Genomic DNA, 26,716 nt, shown 5'->3' on the forward strand with positions numbered 1-26,716 from the left:
AGTTTTTGTATAGGATACCAGAACAAAAGTCAGTCTGATAGTTACGAATTGATGGTAACTTGGGGTTTGTGTGTGTTCACATTCTGCAGTGCTGCAGAAGATGGAAGGCAGTGTTAGCAGAATGCCTTATTACTTCAAGGGTTTTGAAAGAATAGACAATGTAGCTGCACAAGAATCTGTGATTCAGGTGGGAAGGATGAGGAGAGCAACTGATTAGGCTTTAATTGGTCCCAGCCTGTCATTGTGCCAGGGCTCAGATGGGTGTGGTGCCTCCTTTTGGTGTGAATTGGTATGTTGTGCTGGAGATCAGATGTCCTGGAAGCGCTGTAGTGTGATGTGTTCTGACACTGAGCTCGTTGAGTAACTGGTACTTTTCAAAGAGAAAGGATCAATCCAAAATTGAGTATAGGTTTGGTCTTCAGAGATTAAACAATAAACCCCCACAAAAATGAAAATAACCGCAACCCAATGCTTCCTCCCGTTCCCAAGATGTATGCTGTGGCTTCAGTTTTCAGGTAAGTGTATTTGCTTTTTGTTTGGATTTCTGGTGTTGGATTAAATGCCTGGGGTCTAGTAAGACAATAACAAGAATGACAGAATGTTGCAAATGCTCAAGTTTATAAAAATACATCTAAAGTGTCACTAAAATCCAGGTATGCTCAGATCTATTCATTTAGAAGATCACAAATGAGGAGTGTGGCTTCAGGGTCGATTTTGGAATCTGACTTGGCTGCAGAAATGCCAGTAGCAGTAAGCATAAAAAGTTGTGTTCCTGCATTATTGGTTGACTTCTCCTGGAATAAGTCAATGTGTGGCTGTAGGAGGCACTGCAGACAGGTCCGTATGGTGTCCATTCATAGCTGGGGTTCACTGGGTTCTAAGTCCGCTCTTTGCGAGTGTTTGAGACTGGCTGCTCTCTTAGTGTGAAAGAGGAGATTTACATCCCCCAAATTATCAACTTTTTACCCTTAGCTGTAGACATAATTCTTCATTACTTCTGCCTTTACTCTTCCCAGAAATATTCTGCTTTGCATGCTAAACATATGCTGAAAATTTCTTTCATGATTAAGCACAGCTATAATTAAAGTGAATGAAGAAGTGAATGTCATCCAAAAATAGGGTAAAATTTGCCCTAGAAGAGACATTGTTGGCATGATCCAGTAAGTTTATATATATATGTACATATAAAATATATTCACAAGGAAATAATTACGAAAGCTCTCCAAAATTCCAGGTGTTGTAAATAAAGCTTGGAACAACCTGCTGGCAGGGCCCATGAACTCAATCAACTTCTTTTATGCAAAGAAAAATCTCTAAGTTCACAATCCCATAAAAGATTAATTGGAGGCAATAGAAAAATCTCTAAGAAAAGAATGAAATACTTAAACATGCTATTTTCAGTTCTGAATACCTTGGGTTTTTTCTTTACTGAATGCTTTCAGTGTTGTAAAAAATGATTGAATCAGCTGTTCCATATGTAAATATTGGCAGTTTTCAATGCAAAGTGGAAAGGAGAATGCTGTAAGCTTGTGAGTGCTCTGATTTGTCCCTGGAGAAACTTGTTTACCGGAATCACAAAGTCTGGCAAATGGTTTGGTACAGCTGTAAATTGATTTTTGGGGCATTGGGAGACGGGAGCAGGAGCAAGCTGAATATATTTGAATGGTACAGTTTTACTTGGGCAATTTTCGCTTATTCATTTAGCTCTGAATTTTTCAGGGAGAAAAAGTATATAATTCAGCTTGTGTTGCATCGTACACCTAGTAGCTCTTGTGTTCGTGCGTACAATGTATTATTTCCAGGCAAGATCCACTCTTTTTGGGCTGGCTTTGTTTTCTGCATACAGTATTCACTTTTAGAGCACACAGAAATGGCATGTGATAATGTGGCAGCAGCATGGAATGATACGGAAAAATTGCTATAAATATTGTATCAAGTATTGTGATGCTTGAGTATAGAAAGGCACAAAGAGAGTAGTAAATATTGGATACACTTTCTTAAGCTTTAGGGTTTTTTTTTCCATCTTGGGAAAGTTGTTTTCCCTAAATTACTTTGTTGCTTAGACCCTTTCTCTATATTGAACCATTACTCTGTCCCACTATTCATATTTCTTAGCAGATAATATATTGTCCTTTTATGCAGGTTTTGGGCACCTGACAGCAACATGACCTGATGCTTTATGAGATCTAGTTGCTGTCCCACTAGGCAAACCTTCTAAAGTGGAAATTTTATAGCTAGTTTATTTTGGTTTTATTCCAAAACAACGATCTAAAACTCCTGAGGGTCTTTCCTTGGTTCTTTGTTTAACTTGCATTTTGTGTTTCCTTTTATAGGGTTTTAGACACCAGTGGTTTCCTTGTGTGAAACTTGTACAGTTGTCTTACCCAGAGAAAACAAGTCAGTTTAAAGACATGCTCTCCTGTCATACAAGGTGCTTCACTTGTCTCTAAATTCCATTGCTCATATTGTTCTGGCTTTCAGATTTTCTAATGAAACAAACCAAAATGGGCCTCACCTTTCTTTCTGCTTTTCTAGATAGGTCTTTTATAAAAGCAAGCAAACAAACCAGTTACTTATTGTTGATTTTAAATAGAAATGGCCATGCTTCCATTACGTGAAAGTGATGAAGTGTTATGCATTTTAGTAGAAACTTGCTCCAAAAATGTTGTTTGTCCTTTTTTATTAGTGGTTTCTATGTGTGGCCCAGGTACCCTCCTATTCCTTATTGACAATTTATCATAAAAATCTTAAAATAGAGCTTTCAGTTCTTAAACAGTTGAAATAGATGAAAAAAAAAAAAAGATATTTTAGAATTGTAATAATGTAATTTCAAGGATAATGTGCATGATGTGTGGAAAGAGGCTCCCAACCTTCCACCCCCCTCAGACTGGGTATTCCTTTTCCATAATGGCATCTTTAGTAAGGAGGCTTCTTTGTTATGTGTAAGCATTCAAACTCAAATTGCCTTATAAAAAGGCCAGCGCTTTCTGGTTGGTGGGGAAAATGGTGATATATCATTCTATTTCTTGAGAACCATTATTACCGAATCACGTCTACCATGAAAATCTGTTTTTCCCATATATAAAAAAAAAAGTACTGAATGGCCTTTGTATAAACAGATATATTACAACATTGTTCATTACCTGATTTACTTGAAAAATCTATTCATTTTGCCAAAGCCATTTGGTTTCCAGTAATATTTTACAAATGCCTTGTCTCCTTGCACTGTTGTTTCTGGGAAGAACCAGTGGTGAGTAGGCCCTGTAGCTTACTGGTAAGATGAAGAGGAGGCAGTTTCCATTAAAAACTAAGCCTGTATTTATGTAAGTAGTTTTTAGAGCCTTAGCTTGGATTTATGCCAGGGTTTAATAGTTCCAATCTATTCTGGCTTTTAAGAACTTCCTGAACAAATTCACTGTCCTGTTTTGGTGTCTATTCAGTTAATAATCCAAGGTTTCTGGTATGCACAGGCATTGCATCTTCTCATTTTATATTTGAACGATGAGTGCTCAGATGAAGAATTGTTATTTACTCTAGCAATATGTTTGAGTCAACTGACGGGTATGTTTCCTCAGCTTCTGAAACAGTCTAATCTGAGTTTGGAAGTCATATACTGCCTTCAGAAGCGATGCCCAGAAACCTAGGGACAGAATATTTTTAAGCTTCCTATTAAAATTTGAATAAGGGGAAAGAGAAGTTACTCCTGCTCTCAGTTAGTTTTTTTTTTTTGCCTAACCAGGCGTGTGCTTAGGATTTGCTTTGGAATGAATAAAGTGCCAAACTTTTGCATTCCTAAGCAAGAAGCAGCATGTAGGATATAATCTCTTAGAGAGACACCTGAACTTGATGTGTAGGGTTTTTTCCTGTGATCGTACTCGGCTATTGTAGTCAGTGTTTAGCATTCTAAATTTTCAGTACGGACTGGTATGACTATATAGAATGCATTCTGGCTGTTTTTTAGGGTGAAAAAAAACCAACCCACCTTTGTATGAGTTGATTTATGCACTAAATGAAGACGTCCATGTACTTGAGAACGCACAATAAGCATTGGGCCGTCCAGTTGTGCTAGAATTTGCAATCCCAATTGATGTCAAAGGAGACCTGCTGCTTTCAAAATCTGATGTTGGAGTAAAAAGGTATAATTTTTTGAGAGCCAGAGGGAGCAATATCATTGATGTGATCTGTGAAAGCCTAGGAGGATAGTTTGGACCAGTTCTACCTCAGTTTGCCTAGCTTGCTTATAGAATCATAGAATGGATTGGGTTAGAACAGATCTCAAAGCCCATGCAGTTCCAACCCTCTTGCCACATGCAGGGACACCTCCCACTGGATCAGGTTGCTCCAAGCCCCATCCAACCTGGCCTTGAACAACCCCAGGGATGGGGCAGCTGTAACTTCTCTGGACAACCTGTGCCAGGGCCTCCCCACCCTCATCATGAAGAATTTTTTCCTGATGTCTAATATAAATCTTATAGAAATATCTGCTTTATACTTTAGAAAGCAATATTCTCAGTTTCATCTGGAGCTAATAATGGCTGTCAATTCTTCAGGACTTGGATCTAGAGTTTTAAGGTAATATTTCAAACTTTCTGATGCAAAATTAAAAAATGACACATACTTCTTCATAATAAATGTTAACACACAGAGTTCTTATTTTTGAAGGCTTTCAACTCAACACACAGACATGCTGAAAAGCCCCACTGTCTTTATATCAGAGAGGTAAAAGGAAAAGGAAATCAGTTAGCGTAAAAACTTCTAGAAAGATAATTATCCTGTTTATATTATCATTGCAGTTATTGTCGTTATTGACACAGTTGCTAGGTCCTCATTGTGTTTTCAAGACAGAGGCTTATTTTAGAGTTTGAAATTGATTGCTGGGAAAGTCACAGAGCAATTTATGTAGCAACTTATCATAATTAGTTAGTTTTCTTAATGTGAACTGCACTTTATGGTTATCAATTGATTTTTCTGTATATCTGCATAAAGCAGCTCATTGTGTGCTGCCCAAAAAGAGAATAATAAAAATAATGAACCTTTTGGTAGTACTTTATCATTGAGTTAATCTAACAAATCCTAAACAATTTTTTAGCAAAGGGCTTCTATATATGTGTAGAAGAAGTAATTGCTTTAACATGTCTAATAACTATGAACACGTTGAGTAACAGAACTGCAGACAGATGCAATAGATGGGAGTTCTGTATCAGGCGGAGGTGCTGTGAGTAGTGAGAAATTTTCTTTCTTGGTTTGCATCAGTTGTCCTTCAAAAATAGCATAGTTTTTTAAGATGTGCTATGTAATGGTGAGTGATAGGCTGCATACCTCTTAGGCCAGAGTCTTCTGACCATGAGATGAATAACCTTAGAACAAATGAACAAAGCCTGTTCATGGTAGCATGGAACAGACAAGATCATATTTTCCAGGCACAGGAACGCTCAAAAATAAGATGTGACCTTTCTTAGCAATTCCAGGAAATACATCCCAGTGGCGAGTTGTGCTGTGCTTATGACTTAACCACAAGGTGAGTGGGTGAAAATCCTCTTCTTTTGGCACTGTGGGAGAAGGTGAACATGAGACACTAGAATGAATACCTCCCATGGCCTCAAGTTGGACCAGGGGCAGTTTAGACTGGCTGTGAGGGAAAAAATCTTTACTGGAAGAGTGGTGAAGCACTGAAAGAGGCTGCCCAGGGAAGTGATGGAGTCTCCATCCATGGAGGGATTCAAAAAGTGTCTAGACATGGCTCAGTAGGCGTGGTGATGTTGGGCTGACAGTTGGATTGGGTCATCTTAGAGGCCTTTTCCAACCTTAACCATTCTATGATTCTATGACTTTATTATTAGTTTACACCAAGAGCAGTGGTACTTTGTGGACCATCTCACTTGCTCAGTAGTGGCAATCTCTACCAGTGCCTGTGTGTTTCTCTGTAAAGCACAAAGACTTACCCAAATGTGCAATAAATTGTGGTTGGATTTCAATGTGACCTTGACTAATATGGTTCAAGAAATACATTTTCTGGGTCATTGGATTCATGTTCTTGTCACTTACAAAGTCAACAGTTTCTTGTCTGTGTGTATGAGGAATGTTGGAATTGAATCAGGATAGTGTAGGTTATGAAAACCTCAGCGTAAAAACGTACCATTATCTTGTTGTGTATTGCAGCCATGAGAGGAACTCGCCATGTGGAACAAGGGTGGGGTGGATGAGTTGGGGATGATCTATAGTGACTTGCAGTTTTGTGCAAAGTCTTGATCTTGATGATCAGAAAAGTTAAGATGTGATTTTCAATGACAGCATATTTTAATTTGTGAGCTTTCTTTGTGTTCTGTGGTTTGCAAGGGAACCCAAGGGGTGTGACCGGCTATGAGTTCTAGGAGGATCACTTTCTGGAGTGCTAGGTCTCTGTGGGAATAAAATATGGCTGTTTATCTGTAGCAAGACTTGAAAAGACAAAAAGAGAGTAATTTACTGGTTAATCAAATTTACAGTACAATTTTAGTAACTATCTGAGGAGTTGGACACCAAAATCCCATTCTGCGTCTAATGGGAACTAGGAGTCTGACTCAGGCAGCCTTTCAAAATTGTCAGCATTTTCTTTTCCAGTATTATAGACAATTTCATTTTTCCACAGTGCACATTCTCCAGCCTGACTGTTGAAGACCTGACCATTTTCCATGTTTTTTGTCACTGTTCCCATAATTTCTGAGGTTTTCATTGCAACTTTCCCCATATTTGCCAGAACTAACCCAGTCACCCATACAAGTGTCACAGCAGAGGGAATATGAAAAATAAGGGAAAAACTGTAACTTCATATTTTTGGGTAGACTAGAAAGCGTCTGATGTTTCACAACATAGCTCATTTTGTCATACTGGCAATAAGAAACCATGAGAATGCTCCACGCCATAAGAATGGAGCTCCAAGATTGTGAAGTGTCAGAAAAAACATAGGGAACGTTGGCTTCTGTAAGTGGAAACTTGGGATCCAAAACCATAAACTTATCTAAAATCTCCTTTAGGAGAACTTGTGATGCACTGTGTGAGCAAATGGATTTTTTTTGTTTTGTTTTTAAAAAAGACCAGTAATTTTGCCACTTGACTTTATAATCTCTTACAATAAAGAAGTCCAGTGGTATTACAGCCCTTCCAGAGAAATCAGGTTCCAAGTACACACACAGCCGGTCTCCTGAGAGACCCTTGTGTTTAGTTAGTGCTCGAGCCTAGCCTGGTTTTGCAGGAGTCCCCTCCAATTTTATCATCCAGGCATTTTTACAGCCTCATTGGAACAAATAAACAAACATCTGGAATCATGTGATATATTTAATTAAAAACTTTTTGTTTGGCCAGAAATAGTAAAATCATGAAAAATTGCCTGTCTCCAAGCTCAGAAAGGCCAAGTGATGAAGCTGTTGGCTACAGACAGCTTTACAATGTATTGAAATTCATAGATATGCACACCTGCTACGAGCACACCCCCCCCCTTCATTTTGATTCATAACCATCAATGAGTGTTTAGTGCACAGATTGTAACCCTTGCTTAAATGGGAATTTATTGTTTTTAATAACATATAGACACATGTTGCTGTAGTCCATACAGTCTGGACTGTTCTGTAGTACGCAGAAAGGATAAAGCTTTATGCTGTTGGTTAAGAAAAAAACCCTACAGTACATGATGTATTTGAATATTCTGTCTATGTGTATATTTTAATTCTAGAGGCAGTAAATATCTGCCTCATGCTACAAGTCTGTATTGAATGTTGGAAGTATTAAAGATGGTGTATTCTCCTCAAAATTATTCTGTAATGAAAATATAAATTCTCACTGTTTCATTTAAAGTTTTTTTAAGAGGGAAATTTCAGGAGATTTTTGATACTTTTGAGACATAACTGCTTGCTAGCATCTGATATATTGCAGTAGGATTACAAAATATTTTACAGACCAGGATTATTGTTCATGAAAACTAATTTGCCTAATGGATTGCTACCATTCTGTAAGCCTGGAGAAGAGAAGGCTCTGGGGAGACCTCAGAGCAGCCTTCCAGTACTGAAAGGGACTCCAGGAAAGCTGGGGAGGGGCTCTTGATCAGGGAGTGCAGGGATATGATGAGGGGGAAAAGTTTTCAGCTAAAGAGGGGAGATTGAGATGAGATATTAGGAAGAAATATTTTCCTATGATGGTGATGAGGCACTGGCACAGGTTACCCAGAGAAGTCATGGCTGCCCCATCACTGGAGGTGTTCAAGGCCAAGTTGAACGGGGTTTTGATCACCCTGATCCAGTGGGAGGTGTCCCTGGCCATGTCAGGGGGTTTGGAGCTGGATGGGTTTAAGGTCACTTCCAAACCCAACCATTCCATAATTCTGTGCCTCCTTGAATGAGCTCAGTAGTCCATAACAGGACTACTATTAGCCCATGACTCTGATTTTGGATGGCCTTTGAACCTACCTGACACAGCAACTTACCTTTGAGTATGTGCACAGTAGCTTCTTAAATGCTGAACTCTATTGAGAAAAAGGAAATGACATGCACGCAGGAAGTCCTACTGCATCTGAATATCATTCACTGTTCTTCATATTGCTTGTTATTAAAATAATTTGGATCTTCCATTTTGAGCAGTGTTTCTCTGAGGATTTAGACTACTTAGCAGGATAGGATGCTTGTGTGACCTTGGCCGCTGTCCTAAAGTTGGTGTTACTGAGCAGAAGAGGCTGTCGGTCTCATCAGAATGAACATGCTAATTCCCACATAGTGAATACGTGTAGAAACCTATTTAGAAACTGGGAGAGGAAGGGGGATTTCTTGCAATAGGGCAGCCATCTGTGTAACACTGAAGAAGCTGTTTTATCCCCTTGTGTGTTGGTTCTTCATGGTGCGCACAAATTGCTATAATACGTACAGTTCTTCCAAACAACGAACAGCCAAAATGATGTGGTGTATTCTGCATCTCTTTGTTCGGTGTGTGCGCTGTGCTGGGAGCAGATGAGGGTTCATTGCTCTAATTTTACCTTCAGGAAAGAAAGGGGGTACCTTTGTATGGTTTCATTGTGTGTTCTTGTGCAAGAAGAGAAAGCTGTCAACATTTTATAAGATATGAATATCAGTAGTCATGATCTAATGATATGTTTGCTGATCAAAGTCCCTTTCAGAGCTCTGAAAGCAAATGTTAAGTATGTTGACAACTTCCCTATTTTATGGTTTTGTGATAGTTTTGTGTTCTGTTCATAGCCTCAATATTAGAAAAGTAGCATGACATCCTTCATTAGCTTTGTATGCCCTTAAGCAGAGAGATCACACCTGGAGAGAAGGGGAGGATACAGAGAGGTAAAAAATAAGTGTAAACAAGTGAAATTGGTTTGTGTCTCTTACCAAATGGAGGATGGCTGATCCTTTTTTAGTTGATATTTGTTTTGTTGCCTTTTACAGTTTGAGAGATCTTGGAAGTTATTTCTATTTACACAGGAAGAAATTCTTTTACTGCGTGATTGACATCATTGATATGTTTTGTAAGACCTTTTAAAGCAACCTTGTCTATGATTCTAAAGTGCCTGGTAAACCTAGGCAACCACCTGAAAGACCCCCCACCTGTGGCTGCATAAAACTGAAATAAAGAATGGAAAATAACCCATTGAGTATGCGCTTTCCCCCCTACTGAGAGCAAAATGCAGTGCAGTGCGATTTTAGTACTTGCATGATACTGTGGAAAATAGACTCCTAAAATCACATAGTGAAGCACTGAAAAAATTCAGTGAATTTATACTAAGCACTGTGTTATAAAACCTAGGGAACCGTAGGCTTTGCTTCTCAAGTGAAACCGATTTATATTGCAGTTCTGTTAGGATGTCTTCCAAACATAATGATGATATTTAGCACAGCAGGCTGAAAAATGTGAGGCTAGTGAGAAAGAGTCCTTTCACAGGAGTGCTATACAGAGGGGGATGCAAGCAACCCGTGTGATGTCTATTTAAAGACCAAGCAAGGCTGCAATCCCTGATTTTGCTTTTTCCTCACCTTTGGGTCACACATAGAGGGGTTGAAAGAGCGCATGACCCAAGCTAAGCCTTTCAAAACCATGTCTGTAGGAGCAGACATGGCTTCTCACAATTAATAGAGAACTAAATTAGTGCTCAGGTCTTGTCTGACTAGAGTTAGAATTGGCATGTACCAAAATTACAGGGCTACAACACAATTTGCTGGATTTCCCCGTAGCTGTTTAGCTCCCTCACCACCAGCTGCTGCAATAGTGGGAACTGTAGCAGCTTTAGCACTGTATTTAGTCCTAGATGTGCTTGGAAAAGCTGCATCCATCCCATCTGTATGTCTTCCTCATAGGAGGGAGGAAGGTCCAAGATGGCATTTTTGCTGAGCTGTGAGTGGGAGCAGCCTGTCTTAAAAGGCATTTTTGTTTGCAGGAAGTAAAAGGAGTGGGCTCTGTGGAAATAATCCCTCGGGCCTTGATGGAAGAGCTGAAATCTAGTTTAAAGCAAAAAATCTGGTGAACACCCCTGTCCCCCAAATCCACCAAATGCACCTCACTGCCCCTACCAAACTCATCCGATTAAGTAAATCAGCAGATTATCTTCTCCTTAAAGGTAGTGAATGATAAATCCCATGAGGGAAAAACAGCAATTTTTTAATAAATAGATTAGATATAAACTATTAGATCATTCAAAAGCAATTTGGGGCTGCCTAAGGCCAACTGTTACTGATGTGAAGTACATGATGAAAAAGAAATACCATGTGAAACTGCAATAATGTGAAAAGGAGATATGTAGCCCTTCACTCAGTTGCTAATTGTGGAAGTGGAGCTTGCCTCTGCCCTGTAATCTGGTGCTAGATAACAGAGACAGCAGGAACACGGAGGGGAGCTGGAGTCCCTCTCTTAACTGTTCATCATTGCTGTGCTTTCTTTTCACTTTTGTTTCAGTCTGGCATTGTAAAAAGTAATTCCTTAGCAAGGTGAGTTCTGCTCCCAAACGAGCGGAATTAGAACATCGCGGGTTTCTACAAAGGTGAGAGTGCTTGAAATATTGATATCTGTAAATTCAGTTGTCCTGCCAGCCCTTCAGTGTTTTTTTTCTGCTCTCTGCACATTTAGGCAAGGTAGCTGCTCAGGTCTGGAAGACGTGAACTAGTTAAAATAGATTGCATTTGGGAAGCACAGGAAACATCATACAGACAGAAAAAGTTCCCATGAAAACTTAAAATCAGAATTTCAATTTGGGAAATAGATAAATAAAAAATGCAAAGTACAGGTAAGGACTGTATAGTACAAAGAACTTGAAAGAGCTCTGGTGGTGACTTGGTCAGTGAGAACAGAAATTTATGTGGGTGCTGCTCTTTGCTGCGAACTAACAAGAACAAGAGGAAATGACCTTGAGTTCCACCAGAGGAGGGCTAGACTTGATATTAGGAAAAAATTCTTTACTGAAAAGAGTGGTGAAGCGCTGGAAGAGGCTGCCCAGGGAAGTGATGGAGTCTCAATCCCTGAAGGGGTTCAAAAACTGTGTAGATGTGGCACTTTGTGACGTGGTTTCATAGGCACAGTGGTGCTGGGCTGACGTGGATGATCTTAGAGGTCTTTTCAAACCTTAATGATTCTATGATTGAATAAATGCTATCTTGCTGGGTGACTGTTACAGTAGCTAGAAATTCAGTGAGTGGTAAATCCACATCTGAAAAGTCACAAGCAGGGTGGCAGTTGTAACCTTGAATTGTCCATCCTGTGTAAGGACAATATTTTCATGACAGATTAGTATTTAGAATCTAAAATTCCTTGTCAACATAACCTAAAGAAGCTCCGGTATTTCACCACAGGGTTGAATCTCGCTCTGTCGTTCTTTTTTTTTCATTGGCATAGGCAGGAACGGTCAAGCATTAACACTGCTACTGTGAAGTTGTGGGGATTGTTCAGGATTTCCTCTTGTGAGTCTAAGAGACCAAAAGTAGAGCATCCTGCAGAAATTTTAGAAAGTGCAAGTCTCTAAGTTAGCTTAAAGTGTTGTGTGCTGGGAAAGCAAACAGCATATGATAGATTAAAGATGATCTTATAGAATCATAGAATGGGTTGGGTTAGAAGGGACCTTAAAGACCAATCCAGTTCTATTTCCCTGCCTTGGGCAGGGATGCCTTCCACTGGATCAGGTTGCTCCAAGCCCCATCCAACCTGGCCTTGAACACCTCCAGGGAGGGGGCTGCCACAACTGCGCTGGGCAACCTGGGCCAGTGCATTACTAGCCTCTGAGTAAAGGTTGTGAGGTAAAGGTCTTGATAGTAAGGAACCCAGTTTTAAAATCTTTATAGTTATTTCAGTTGATGTTCTAAGTGTTATTTAAAATTAAAACAGAATTACTCTGATAACACAACCTAGTTCCTTCTTAAGAATGTTCTTTTAAATAAATAAAGGTGCAACAGTAAGTTCTAATCATCTAAATGAGACTTAAACTCACTTTACCTCTCATTGTAAGTATTTTTTAAGTAAGCTAAGGGAATGAAATGTGAAATGCAAAGCAGAAAACCTAAATATGGATGACTGAGCTGGCATTTATACTTCCTAAGAGCTGGTGCATTGCTTATCTTAAGTTTTTACTTGGTTTGTTATTGCTTTTACTATAGAGATTTGGAAGATTTTTCTTAAGTTCCAGTGCAAAGTATTCAGTTCAAGTTTGTAGGTATTTTGAACTGTGGGTATTTTGAAGTTTATGGATTTTGAGATACTTTTTTTTTATTAGGAAGTAATTGAATAGCGTTTCTAAAAGAGACATCTGGTTTTGAGGGTTTTGTTGCTTCATTGGTTTTCCAGTTTTTTCAATCAATCTAGGAGTAGTTTCTCTGATCAGAAGTACTGTTGTGAGTAAATGTGTTAGTACAAGAGGGGAATCTCCGGGCAGTTTCTCTCCCTGTCTGTAGTTATACCTGCACAGATTATGTGGAGGAAATCCATATGTGTGCTAGGCATTGCTCTGCTTTAAAACAAGTGTCTGCAGGTGTTTTAGCCTCACACATATGACTGGATATATGATGAGGCTTTTCAGCCAAGTCTTCACTTGCAGAGCTATGAAATGTTGAGGGAAGGGGAAAACAAGATACATATTTGTGTAGAGGTTATGATGTCATGTGTAATGAGTTATTGGTGCTTTGCTGCTTCTCATAAATTCATTCTAAACTAATTGCTGAGCAATATTTCTCTACTCTTAATTTAAAATCTTTGAGGATGAGGTGCTATGTATGCATAAATGTAGTGTGCTGTCAGTGTTAGTCAGCTGTTGTCTGATGAGCTGGTGAGGAAAGCACGTTCATCTCTATAGAGCTTTCCTGCCTACTCAATAAGCTACGGATATATTCCCTACTACAGAGCTCAGGCATCATGGGAACAAATTTAGGTGAGTGTGGAAGCATCTAAATATTCCATTCCTTGTAGGTAAAATGTAGTCATCTGAGCTGGCTCCACGTTTTTGAGCAGCTCAGCTAGACAATATGTCAGTTCTGTATCACATCCTGAAGTGTAACCTCAAGAAGCTTAGAAGTCTGTCAACAGTATTTTAGGAGAGTAACTCAGAAGGACAATTACTTCTTCGTAAGTATTAACATTTCCTGTAGTGCTTGGGTAGATACTAGGAAGCCTTCATCCAAATATTGATCTTGCATGTTTTGATGTTGTTTGCCAAGCTCTCCGTGGCAACAATAAATGGAAGTTTGTGGGTGAATCCTATTGAAGATGTATGAAAACTTTCTGCTCCTCTTTTAAAGTAGTTTAAATGTTTTTATGGATTGTCATTACCACTAATATTTTAGTGATTCTTGATTTGGAAATAGACTTGGGAGATGCCTAAGTGTAGCTTGATGAGATTTTACTTCTCTAATGAGAGCTTGATGGATAATATGGTTAAATTAGAAGGGGGGGGAGGGTGCATGGCATAGATCATACTGTAATTTCAGTAATCAAATGCAGTGAAATGTGTCATTGGAAAGATAGTTATGAATCTTTAAATCTTAGGATGGCTGTCAGATTTCTTTTAGTCTATGAACAATGACAATCATAATTTGAAGATGAAATACGGTCAGAGCTTCTGTCTCCTTGACGATTGCTCCAATATTTAGACAAAAAAAAAGTGTGCTCTCACAGATTTCATTAGTCAACTCATGCTTTTTTTTCCTTTTTCCCTTATGTAACTTCAATACCCTGTGAGAAACCTAGGCAAGCAGAATTGAGTGTTATCTCATACAAGCTTAAAAGAAATAACATATGCACGTGTAAAGCCAGTGGAACTTTAGGGCAATCCCGCAGATGGCATGTATGACCCAGGAAATAATAGGGTTGCATATGATGAGTTCAGATGTGCTTTTCATCAATTACAAAACCTCCTCAAACTGATTTTAAGGCCCTCTGCATTTTCCTGTGCTTGTTGCATAGCTGAATTAAGTGCAAGTTCCATTTTTGGTACATTGTCACTTTGTTGCTTGATAAAGAAATGGGGGTGGTGGTGGGTAAGTGAAAAACTAGCAGCACTGGGAAGAACCTGGAAGAGTTGCTTTGGCTGTCAAGCCAGAGAGGGTGAAGAGATTCTGATTAGGCTTTGAGCAACCTGATCCAGTGGAAGTTGTCCCTGCCCATAGCAGGGGGCGTGGAACAGAATAAGTTTTAAGGTCCCTTCTGACCCAAACCATTGCCTGATTCCATGATCTTTTATGTAGAGCATCTCTGAGCTCTCACAATGCAATAACCTGTAGCGCCTGGCTAAGCAAGTAAAAAAGCTTGGATGAAAGGGAATTTTGGAAGCAGGGAAAGAAGGGGAGCCTGATGTGATGTCAGAAGGGAAGAGTGCATTGGAGCCTTGGGGCACAATTAATGAAAGGTCTAGAACCTGCCATCTCCAGTCTTTGTTTAAAGATGTAGTAATTCTGCTCATGGGATGTGTTACTTTTTCCTGACTTCAGCCTGTCATGCATGGCTCAGAATCTCTCTGAATCCCTGTGTGATAATAATGTATCATATACATCCTTGACTTAGGTAAGAGTAATAGGGAAGGGTTGGTTACTTAAACTCATGTGAGAATTGCCTTCTTTTTTCCCCCCCACCACTTGTGTCCTCCTCTTAACATCAGTAAGGTGATTCCAAGAGAAAACAAACAAAAGAGTTGATTGTACTTTTCACACCAGGATTACTGCAGAACTTAGCAAGTTTAATTTTGTTTGTGTTTGTCTGCTGCTGATGTAAGTGGCACATCCACTGAGAAGTCAGTGCTGACCAGCATATTTTCTTACTGAAACACACAAAAAGTTTTAATTACGTATGTGCTGCTTTGGAGGAAAATTAAGAGGTTTGGGTACTCATGTATTTCCTTTCTATTCTTGATGATATTGTACTTCTCATTTTAAATATATAAACAAGAGCGCTTTTCTCTTTCAGCTGTCCTCTTACCTTATTTCAATATCATGAAATCTTTTATAAGCCCATTGTCAAGTATGTGTGTAGCGAGAAGTTATCCATGACCCAGTGCATTTATTTAGTTAGTGGGCAAGATGAGCAATGAATAAAAGAAAGAAAATACTGTTTTCCATACTTTCATATTTGAGAATGTAAGGCAGAAAGCACTGTATATGGTGGTTATGGCACTGTGTGGACTTAAATATCCTAATTCTGGATTTAATAACTAGAACACCTCATTCAATACCAGTGTTTTCGTCCAAGACCTACATGCTTCTTGGATAATTTTAATAATATGTCATTTATCACTTATCTGTACAAAGTGCTTGTTTTCTTGGTATCAAGAGTTAGTTCTCCTGCTTGAATTATTCTGACTTTCCCATGTCATATAGCTTTTGCTTTTGCAATCTAGCAAATCTAGTGCATTTGTACACCTTTTAGAACTTCTCACAGGGTAAAATGAGCATATTAAGCACTGTGCAGTCATTGCAGCCTGTGTTGTTTTAATTCTGATGAATGAGACTCATCAAGTATTAAAATGAATAAAAGAAACAGGTGCGAAAGTGATGTAGACAGGTGAGTGAGAATTAACAGTGCTGGGCATCTGACATCCTCCTCCTCCTAAACATAGCAAGGAGCCTTCAATGCAGGTAGGCTACAATTTTCAAAGTTAGCCTACAGAGGTTAGTTTCTTGTAAATCCTAGAACCGTTTCTAGGAGAATCTCATCTGTAGTGGGTTGGTGGGGGGGATAGTGATGTACAACTTTCATTTTAATAAATTGTTTTCATTTGCGTATGTAAAATAGTGCCTTTAAAAAGATTTTTTTATTTACTAAGGATCTCTCTTTTTGTAACAGCCTTTCTTTTTTGAAATTACAAAACATAGTTTCAGGGAAGTAGCAATACCATGTAATTTATTCTCTTCAAACTCACCCTTCTATAAAGGTATTGAGAAAAGAGTGACAGCAGCCCAGCTCAGATTTAATGGGGAGGTGATGAGCAAGCCAAGGGCTTTCTTATCAAAACACAAGTTTTTTCCTGTCCACTAAACCCCCAAATTGAAATGATCCATGCTATACTTTTCTGAGTTGTACCCAAAAAACCTTAAGTGTTATGTGATCACTTTTGCTGCTGTGTCATTTCTTTGCTGAAGCTGATGCTCTTATGGCTATAAACTGCTACAGTGTAACAGCTGTTTATCAAAATATGCATGGCAATTTTCGGTGACAGGAGAAATGAGAAGACGTGTAATACTGTTTCCATGGAAAAAGATGCATGTGCTTAGATTTAGTCAAAATTATGGGATACTGTTCTAAACTTGACAGAACTAGTTCAGCACATAATCCATAATAAAATAGGAACTGTGGTATTTAAAGAGTAATTCAGTGCATATTGGTTTGTATGCAAAGAGGCTATTTAAGATATCGCAAAACAGGTTTTCTTAGTAAATGCTCCCCAAGCCATGGCATATATCCCAGTCGTGGGATCTGAGTAAGTTCTTTATCTGGGTTCCAAGCTATGGTTCCATGGTTTGCTGTCTCTGCCCAGTATAACAACTAGTGGATGTTACATGAATTTTTGATTGATGAGGTACTGAGGAGGATTTGGAAATCTAAAACCCCGTATTATTAGGAAGATTACAGAAAAGTGGGAAATTGAGCCAGGAATGTACCTATAATTTAGGGTAAAGAGTAATAATGAGTGCCTGTAAAAATAAATAACCATGATGTTAAATAGACTGCAGATCATTTGCACCTTGAGGCTTTTCTCAGATTTTGTGCCAGTAAAGAGAAGTGGTAATAAGCACTCGTGTTTTTAGCCAAAAGAGTTTCTTATGCACATATTTTATTTGTTTTAAGTCATTTGAATAGTCCCAGAAATATTTAGGAACATGAAGGGGGAAGAAAGGAGGAAGATGAAGGCAGAATTCATAAAAAGCCTATGCTACTTTGAATTATAGATTCATAGAACAGTTTGGGTTGGAAAGGACCTCAAAGTCCATCCAGTTCCAACCCTCTTGCCATGATCAGGGACACCTCCCACTGAACCAGGCTGCTCAAGGCCCCATCCAACCTGGTCTTGAACACCTCCAGGGATGGGGCAGCCACGACTGCTCTGGGAAACCTGTGCCAGTGCCTCACCACCCTCATCATGAAGAATTTCTTCCTAATGTCTAACCTTAGTTGTCCTCCTTCTGATTTAAAGCCATTCTCCCTTGTCCTATCACTCCAGACCCTTGTAATAAGTGTCTGTCCAGCTTTCCTGTAACCCCCTGTGGTACTGAAGGCCACTGTAAGTTCTGCCCTGAGCCTTCTCTTCTCCAGGCTGAACAGCCCAGACACTCTCAGCTTGTCCTCATAGCAGAGGTGATCCAGCCCTCTGATCATCTTTATGGCCTCCTCTGGACCTGTTCCAACAGTTCCATGTCATGAAGTCCTTTAAGTTCAGATTGTCCTTGATCATATTTTGTATTGCTTCTGACTCTTTCATAGCTGGTGATGTCTTTCTGAATGGTGTCCTGTTGTAATTATTTCAGTTCTATTCAATAAGAAATGACGTTTAATCACTGTAGACATGCAAGATGGATCAGTGAGATTACTGGGCAATTTTTATAACAGTCTTGAAAGTTTCTTCTTAGCTTATCCTTGTCAGTCAAAAATGAAAATACTTTGTATTTTTCCTCCCATGGGGATATTGCATGTACCTTGGGCTAGAGTGAAGACTAGCTTTTCCTGTACTGGTGAGCACACGAGAAGGTGTAAGATCAGCTTTCATAGTTGAGGAATTCAAAGCTTCTTTCCAATGTATAGCCTTAGTCATTGCTTCTGCTTTATCACAGAAGAATCATTATGATAAAAATTTCCATGCTGCTGATTTTCAAATACAATTCATCCATATCAATATTTATTCAAAGCCCGTGTCATAATCAGATTTCTTTATAAGGTAGTAAAGCCTGTATGTGCCGATCAACATTGGAACCACGTTTTGCGGTTTACCCTCTTTTCGTTCCTGAGCTTCCATGGAATTTGTAAGTTAGTTGTGTGTAACATTGTGGATCAGTAATTTCTACCTTCTGTACAGATTCAGGCAGTTTGCAAATCAGTTGGTTGTCATACTGTTGTGTAAAGATGTTTGTGGACATCTTTCCCTCTGACTAAATTTATTGAGTCACAGAAAAAGGAAATTTGGAAAGCAACACATTTTTAGTAAAATGTTGTTAGTTCAGCGAGGGGTGGAATGGTCAACAGCTTACTTCAAGTTCCCAAGGCGAAAAGGAAATTTATCCTCTCCATTGAGATATAAACTAGTGTATTTTCAGTAATTTATCCACTTGAAAAAATTGGTGCTCAGCATAATAATTAATCATAGGGTTTTTTGTGAAGCATATCTGGCTGGGCTTCTTGGCATCAGCCTTTGAAATTCTAAGAGTTCTTGCATCCTCTGGGAACAGTGTGACTCTTTGTATTGCACATCTGGAAGGAATGCTGCTGCCTTTTTATTTCAACAGGGAAAGATTGTTAGAAAAGCGACTTCACTTCCCTAAACTGTATTCTAGTGACTTCAAATGTTTGAAGATGAAAGAGGGAAAATGCAATTATTTATAAAATATGTTTGTATAACAGTTTCTAATTGCAAACCATAAAATAATAACTATTGCATAAGAATAACAATGGAAGCATTAAAAATAATGGGATTTATGAAGTGTTATTATTCAATTAAGAGTTTCAGTAACTGTATTAGCTCTTTACTGGACCTTTCATGAGAAGTGAGAGCCTCTGTTCTGTGGGTATATTTATTTAATGCAATGTGCATTAACCCTGTTGTGTTCTTTAACCTCATCAGGCAATCCAGTTAAACAAAACATAGGTGCTTGCTTCTATTGAATATGATTGCCCTTTTTAAGGATCTAGAAAGCTTAGTAACAACTCAGATGAAAAAGTGAGTTTTCATTGTGAATTTAAGATTTTTTTTTTTAACAGTGAATTTAGCTATAGGGGTAAGTTCCCACTTAGTACTCAATTCTACAGCTTTGAATGAAAAGAAGCATCTTAATGCTTTGTTGGAAAAAAAATAATCAGTTGTGAATGTTAATTATTTGAATTATTTATTCCAATTTAAAAAATCTGAATTCCATTTGCTAATGTAAACATAATTATCTAAAAGCTGATCCTCCTTATTGTAAAGGGAGGGGGGTTGTTTAATGGGATCGATTACATCACTAGAACTGTCACTTACGTTCCATTATGTGCATTTGTCTTTTGTTGAATATGGGTGGTTTTAAGCATAAGCTTAAAAGACTTCTAGAATGAGAATCTATTTAGTGGAGCAGGGGTTAATGCTGTTTGCAAGCTTTGTTATGAAAATTCTAGAAAAGGTTAAATTTGTTTTAATATTTCAATGAAAAATGGTATAAGGCAGAATGCCAACAGGAGATGCATTAATAACCCGTAAACCTGTGGTAGCCAACTAATTTGCGACATTATAAGAAATCTTGGCTTTATGCTGGCCAATATTTCTGGTGTGCGTTTCTTTCAATAAATGCAGGATATGCTAAACTGGGTTATTAATCTGCGAGGAAGAAACTAAAAATCAGTGAGATGTGATTTCTGTTGAGGGAAACTTTTCATTTAGGCATTACATTTTGATCCAATGTATTATTATAGAAGAAATTATTATTGTGAACAGTGGAATTTTCACATTACTAATTAGTGTGAAAACATCAGTAATCTCTCACAAGAAAGCACCGTTTTCCTTCCATTTACGATTGTCTCCTGCATCTCTCTGTCCCTGCCTGGAAGCCTTTGCATAGGACCAAGTATATATTTAGTATTACAGCTACTATAAGTATCATGATGTACATACCCACCGTGTTATCAGTTTTCCTTATCCTTCTTGCTTCTGTACTGCCATAATTGTGGTCTGTGATACAAGGACTTGTGCAATTAAAAGTTTAATGTTTTCAAAAATGTTAGACCAGAATCCAAATACAAATCAATTAGAAGAGTTAGTGGAAATTTACTGTCTCGCCATGTTCACTGTCCTTCGCAGAAATGTTTGTTTCCGTGTGGCTTGCCAGCAGTTTTTCCTATATTACGTGCTAAAATTTGAAGTATCTCATGTGACTGCAATGAGGTTTTAGGCTGAATAATGGGTTAGGTTTCATTTCCAGGTTCAGTGAATGATTTTTTTTTTTTTGCATTTATTCCATAATGTTTTTAATTTCACCTTGTTATGTGATGGAAATGGCTGTGTTTACCTTTCCTTTAAAATTTCCACAAGTTCAATCTGAATTGTCATATGAATAATGGCTCCCATGTTCTGTATCTGTTCTGGAATATTCATATTTGGATAATTCATCTTAACCAACCTGTAGTCTTGAGTGCTATTATTTTAGCTTAGTGTAGAATTATCCCGGTTAAGGTGTCCAACTCCATTAAGTTGCTGCTGCCTTACTAATGTGAATCTTAAAACTGTAGCCCTTAGAGTGTTCAAGAAGGATATATTCACCTTCAATAAACATGTTTGAAATGATATATTTTATCTGTGGTTTCATATTCCTTCTCCTTGAAATATATGAAATGGATTGAGGTTTCTTCCCCGTTTTTCTGCTTAATCAGAGATTAAGCGGATTGCAACCTACCATCTTTGTCAGACCAGCCCTTAAAGGTGGTGTCTTATCCCTTTGGGTTCTGACACTACATCCTAAATTTTCCCTACCTATTTCAAATGACAATGTTTTTTATCTAGGAAGATTTGGAAACGCCACCACTGTAATCTGCAACGTGATATGACAGTGGTCAGGAACTGTACTTGTGGAATTGTATCCATTAGGCCATCCCTCTGAGACTTAGGTTCCCTGGCTCTTAGTGTCTCTTTGAACGTTTTGCCTGAGCTGACTTATCTAAACTAACTTCTGAAGAACTTTATAAATCTGCTCTCAAGATTAATTTGGTATCAGTGTGTAAAAGTGAAGAATATAGTTGAGATACTGTCATGCCCCACTTAATGATGATCCAACTAACGGCATCACACTTTAATGACGGAGCTTCCATAGAGGTGGAAATTACACAGACTATGTAAACATATGTGGTTGCAATAACATTCTTTTGAAAGTGCTTTTATATATGCCCTGTTTTCATTCAGTATGGCCCCCAAATGGTAGCAGTTGGCTTCTACAAGTGCTCTTAAGAGGCAAGTGAAGCTAATAGACTTGGAAACTAAGGTAAAAGTCATAAAACAACAGAAGGAAGGAAAATGTGTTATAAAAATTGGCCTTGATATTGGTTTGGAGCATTCGATGAGAAGAGAAATTGCACAGCGTAATGCAGTACAGTACTATATCCAGTTCAGTTGAATGATTTTGAAGTCATCCTATGTTCTGATGGATTTGAGATGTCTTAAAGAACCCCTCTACCTCCCTTCTTAAGTCAAGAGAACATGGAACACTTCAGCTCCGTGGGGCAGTTTGTATGTACAGTACAATACAGTAGTAGCATTATTACAGTTTTAATACTAACTTATTGCTACTGCATTTCAATAATTATTATTAATTTATGTGATGTATGTATTATGCCAATGTTAGGTTAGGTTACGTTAGGTTAGCTTAGAGTAGGTTAGGTCACGTCAGGTGTATGCATCAACTTGCTTAGTGGTGGACTGAACTAACAATGCTCTGGTTGTAACCATATACATTAAGCGAGGCATGGCAGCGTTGACTGTTTTGAGAAGTATGTGGAATCAATAGGTTTACTATGGCACTTTTAGACTGCAAATTCTTATACAGCTGCTTGATCCCTATGGATTTCATGACTGATATCTTTCAAGAGACTAACTGATACTTTTACTCTATTCCATATTGTTGCAAGCAGCAGAAAACACTGCATCATTTGGTAGAAATTTCCTTCTCACCTGTGTGAAAGCTTATTAGAAGCTCACTGATGGCAAATACATATTTAAGTAAAAATTGTTGATTTTGCAAAATATTCCTATATAGCTTTATTGATTTTATACTTGGGCTTCCCTCTTGATGTAGCACAATTCTCTTTTAATGGGTTCTGCAGTGCTAATCTCCTTAGAATTTAATGACTATCACACCCAAAGTAGATACTAGTAGTAACATTCCAGAAAGGATTACCACGTTCTGTCCTCTAGCTAAGCAGAAGCTATGACTACTAATTTTCGTTTCAAAGAGAGAATGAACAAATGAGGCATTTCTGGTTTCAAATCACACAGCAGCCACCACCACTAGAAAGTAAGGAGGAAAGTGTCTGCAGGAAAAAGAACAGAGATAGCTCCAGGGGTGGGTTGTGTTCTTTGCAGCATTCATACTTATAAGAAACAAATGAGTAAGTGTTATGATTAATGGTGGTGTTTATTACCAGTTGTTTATGTTTTTGATCTGTAAATAACTTGCCAAAGAATTTATGGTAGAATCATGGAATGATTTCAGTTGGAAGGGACCTCAAAGCCCATCCAGTTGCACTCCCCTGCCATGGGTAGGGACACCTCCCACTGGATCAGGATGCTCCAAGCACTATCCAGCCTGGCCTTGAACACCTCCAGGGATGGGGCAGCCACGACTTCCCTGGGTAACCTGGGCCAGGGCCTCACCACCCTTGTTGGTTTTATTTAATATTTTAAGAACTTATTATCATTAAATCTTAAGTATTTTTTTAATTTCAAACTCTACCTCAGAATTTTCATGTAAAGATGGAAAATAAGTACAATAAATATATTCCTAGAATACAAACACTGACATCTCATCCCTTTATAGTCTACAATTGCTGAGGAAAAAGTGTCTTCCTGTTTGCATTACAGGGATGTTACAATCCCTAAGAAATTATCCCATTGTAGTTTTTTGAGATGTTAGGTATTTACCCACCATGAAATTCAAATTGAGCAATGAAAGAGATGATTCAGTTCTCCACCACCTTCTCCTGGACACAATTCTCGGAAAGGGAGTATGTGTAAAGAAAATCTCTTACTTGGAGAGTTATCACAATTTGACTGAATCCTTGTACTTCCTGCTGGAATATTGGGATATCATTGTGATGAACATGAATGGAGTGTGAATTGCATGGTGATTTCTTCGCTCTGTTCCAAAGGAAAAGTAGAAATCAATGAGGGGAATGTGCATGGATTACTTTGGGAAATCCCAGCCTAAATTTTCTGCTCACTTGTCTTTTCTCATATGCTTATCCAGTATTTCTCTCTGCCAAAGTCGTGCAGATGACCCTTGATGTAGTTATGGGCCCTCTGGTTTCGCCTCACAACCTTTTGTCATGGTGGCATTTGCTTAGACCAGTCCTGTAGCTCTACTTTTCTGTCTCTGCAAGACCCTGTAATTATTCCATCTCTTTTATCCCTTGGCATCCTAATCCTTAGTGCAAGATTTGAGTGATGCTAGGAGCATCTTATGATTGTTTTATCGATGATGGGGAAAACTATTTTTCAGGGCGTAGAGGAACTAAGCAGGCTAAAATTAGATTTTTTTTTTTTCTTGAAATCAATGCTAAAATTTTAGGAGAAGTGAATGGTTTAATTAGATTCACAGAGACAAGCCTAGAAAGTATGTGTGTGTCATGACACCCACTGATATATGGGAAAGTAGGTAGAAAAATTAAAAGTTTGCTATAAGATAGGACCGGAAAATAATGGCAGATGATTTTGGTACTGGACATGTGTAATGCTTACATTATCCTCCGTGAGTGTCTTCAAGACATCAGAGCATTGTCGTAATGTGCTTGAAGGATATCAGTAGAGTGTTAGGAGATCAATTTATGGTAACAAAAATTACCAGATGTCTAGAATAATTACCTTTGCCCTAAAAAAGAAGTGTTAAATACAATATGCTTGTTATATCTTTGCCAAGCAGCAAAAAGGAAGAACATGGGTCAGATAGAATGCAGTGTATTGGTGAGTAAATTACGTACTGTGTACATTAACAAGGACACAGAAGAGTCATCCATACCTTTCAGTACTAATGAGTAGTGGAACAGTAGAATGGAATGAGAAAAATAACATTAATATCCAGAAGCAGATGGGGAAGAAGTAAGAAAAGAAAATCACAACAGCCTTATCAAAGAGAACTCTGGAAGAAAGGTGAAAATAATGTGAATCGCTGGCCAAAAAAGAGTCTCTAACTGCCAGGTGATAGGAGACAGAATTATCACTGGGATGATTGTCTTGTGGTGTTTGCAATGAGGAAATGGAAAGGAATTGAGAGAAGGAAAAGCGGAAGCTGAGTACTGGGAAAAGTCACTAATACCTGGAGAAAAGCCTTCTGAATTTGGTTGCAGAATCCTTACATCGAAATGGCCTTCAGCCAGCAGAGGTCAATATATAAGGGAGAGGAAATTCAAAGCTGACCGTTTCAATGCCGGAGAGCTATAGAAAGAAGTCTGGAGATATCACTTACAGTTCCTGTCTTGTTTGGCTAAACAGTGAAAAGAAACAGGAATACCCTTTGAAATCCATTGGAATGCAATAAATGTGCATGAAAATGTTGAAGGATTAAAAGATTTTATTCATATTTGCTGCATTTTACCGAACTTTGAATTGTGTCCACAGAAAATTTCTGTTTTTTAATGTTTTCCAGTTAAAAAAATAATTTAGAAGTGCCTTCTGCATGGTAGGGGTCATGTGACATTTGTAGGTGCCACTGATTGGAGTGAATAGAAGGTTCAGTATTTGCCCTTTTCTATATTAGAAACATTGGCATGAGAAAAACAATACAAATTTTAGATCAAGATTTGGGTTTGAGCCCTTGGGTAAGCAGGGAAATTTTATGCTTTAATATGGTAAAGTTTGTGACTTTTTGTCTGCATAAAATTAGAGCTGGTTTTATTATTGTCTTCACTGTTACTGCTCAGATTTTCCGCTCCAATTTGATCTATTCTTATAATCATTACACTTCGACAAAATATAAACTGAGTTACCAAAGAATGTCATCATTTCTGTCTTGCCCATTTCAAGCTTTCTGCTTGGTCTGGATGAAGATGGAATTGTAGAGGAAAAAAAACCCAAACCAACAACTTCTACCCCCTAAACAAGATAAGAAAAAAACATGCTCCAAATGCTGCTTTGGAAAACTCAGGACCTCCAGTTGCACTTCACCAAACTAATCTAAAGCCATTTGTCTGCTAAAATGTGGTGAAGACATTTTTGTTTTTAATGTCTCTTTCTCTAGAGAAAAATTCTGGTGAGTCCAAACCTCTCTTTTGTTTTGTTTTGTTTTTTCTTCTGTTGCAATCAGGTTTTCTCTAAATATACTGAGCCCAGCAGGTCAAAATGATTTACTTCCATATTTTGAACATCTGAATTCTATTCTGCTGTTGCCAGTGTGTTTTCAGCTGTGCCAAAAATGAGCAGGTCTGTGATTCCTTTGTAACATCAAAATGAAGACATTTATCATGGAGATTTATCATGGGACAGCCAGCCAGATGGTTTGGTATTTCAAAGGTGAACTGTTTGGGTCTTGATGAGCTCATGTGATCTTTCAGTTAAAGATAACTGTATCAGCTGCTCACTGGAAAGGTCGGGGAGGGGGGGGGTGTCTCTCCTTTTAGTAATGCGGAAAACATTAATATAATAGCAGACATGGCATGGATTGTCAGTTTAGAAAGGAAACCAAGTCATAACCAATTCTACTGATTGCATTCTAATTGTAACGTGACCTCCTGTTGTTTTGCATTGAAGTAGCATTCATTTCAGACGTGCTGATAAACAACATGCACAATAAATGACCCTTTAGAGGGGTGATTGCAAGACTCAAGTTTGGAATTTATACTCATTCCAAAGGCATTTCTTTTGCCAAGCCTGTAGCATGAGGCCAGGAAGAATGCATTTTGTAATCTAGAGACGAGGCTTATTGGGAACAGAGCCCTCTGAGCTTTGAAATGTTTTCATTCAGACTACATTCAGATTTTAAGTCATTATAGATTATGATATAGATTAGCTGTTGCAAGGCACTGAGGAGACAAATGAAAGATTAGACTGTGGTCTATTTCCTTATTAAAACTACAAGAATCTTCAGCTGTTTGTGTGTTTTGGTCCTTATTGCTAATGAAGATGAGAATGCTTATTTGACCCTGAGCTGTGAATAAGTTTCGAAATCTCAAGAGAAGACTATTTTCTATGAGATTTCTAGTACTTCCTAGTGCTAGTCAAAGTGGATGTATCATGACAGTGTTTTTTCCTGTAGCATTTTGGTACTTTGAATCCTGGTCTCTGTGTGACTGAACACCATGGAGACAAGAGAAGCAGGTATTTCTTTCCTTGCATTTGAATGATCTGTAG

The 26,716-nt window shown here is 38.3% G+C and overlaps 1 protein-coding gene across 1 annotated transcript in view; it reads left to right on the top strand.

The window, feature by feature from the left end:
- LRMDA (leucine rich melanocyte differentiation associated) overlaps positions 1-26,716 on the top strand; it is a 607,298-nt gene that overhangs the window by 507,336 nt on the left and 73,246 nt on the right. The gene's annotated exons all lie outside the window — the stretch shown is intronic.

This window comes from Phaenicophaeus curvirostris, chromosome 9 (genome assembly GCF_032191515.1).
Source record: "Phaenicophaeus curvirostris isolate KB17595 chromosome 9, BPBGC_Pcur_1.0, whole genome shotgun sequence".
NCBI classification, from domain to species: domain Eukaryota; kingdom Metazoa; phylum Chordata; class Aves; order Cuculiformes; family Cuculidae; genus Phaenicophaeus; species Phaenicophaeus curvirostris.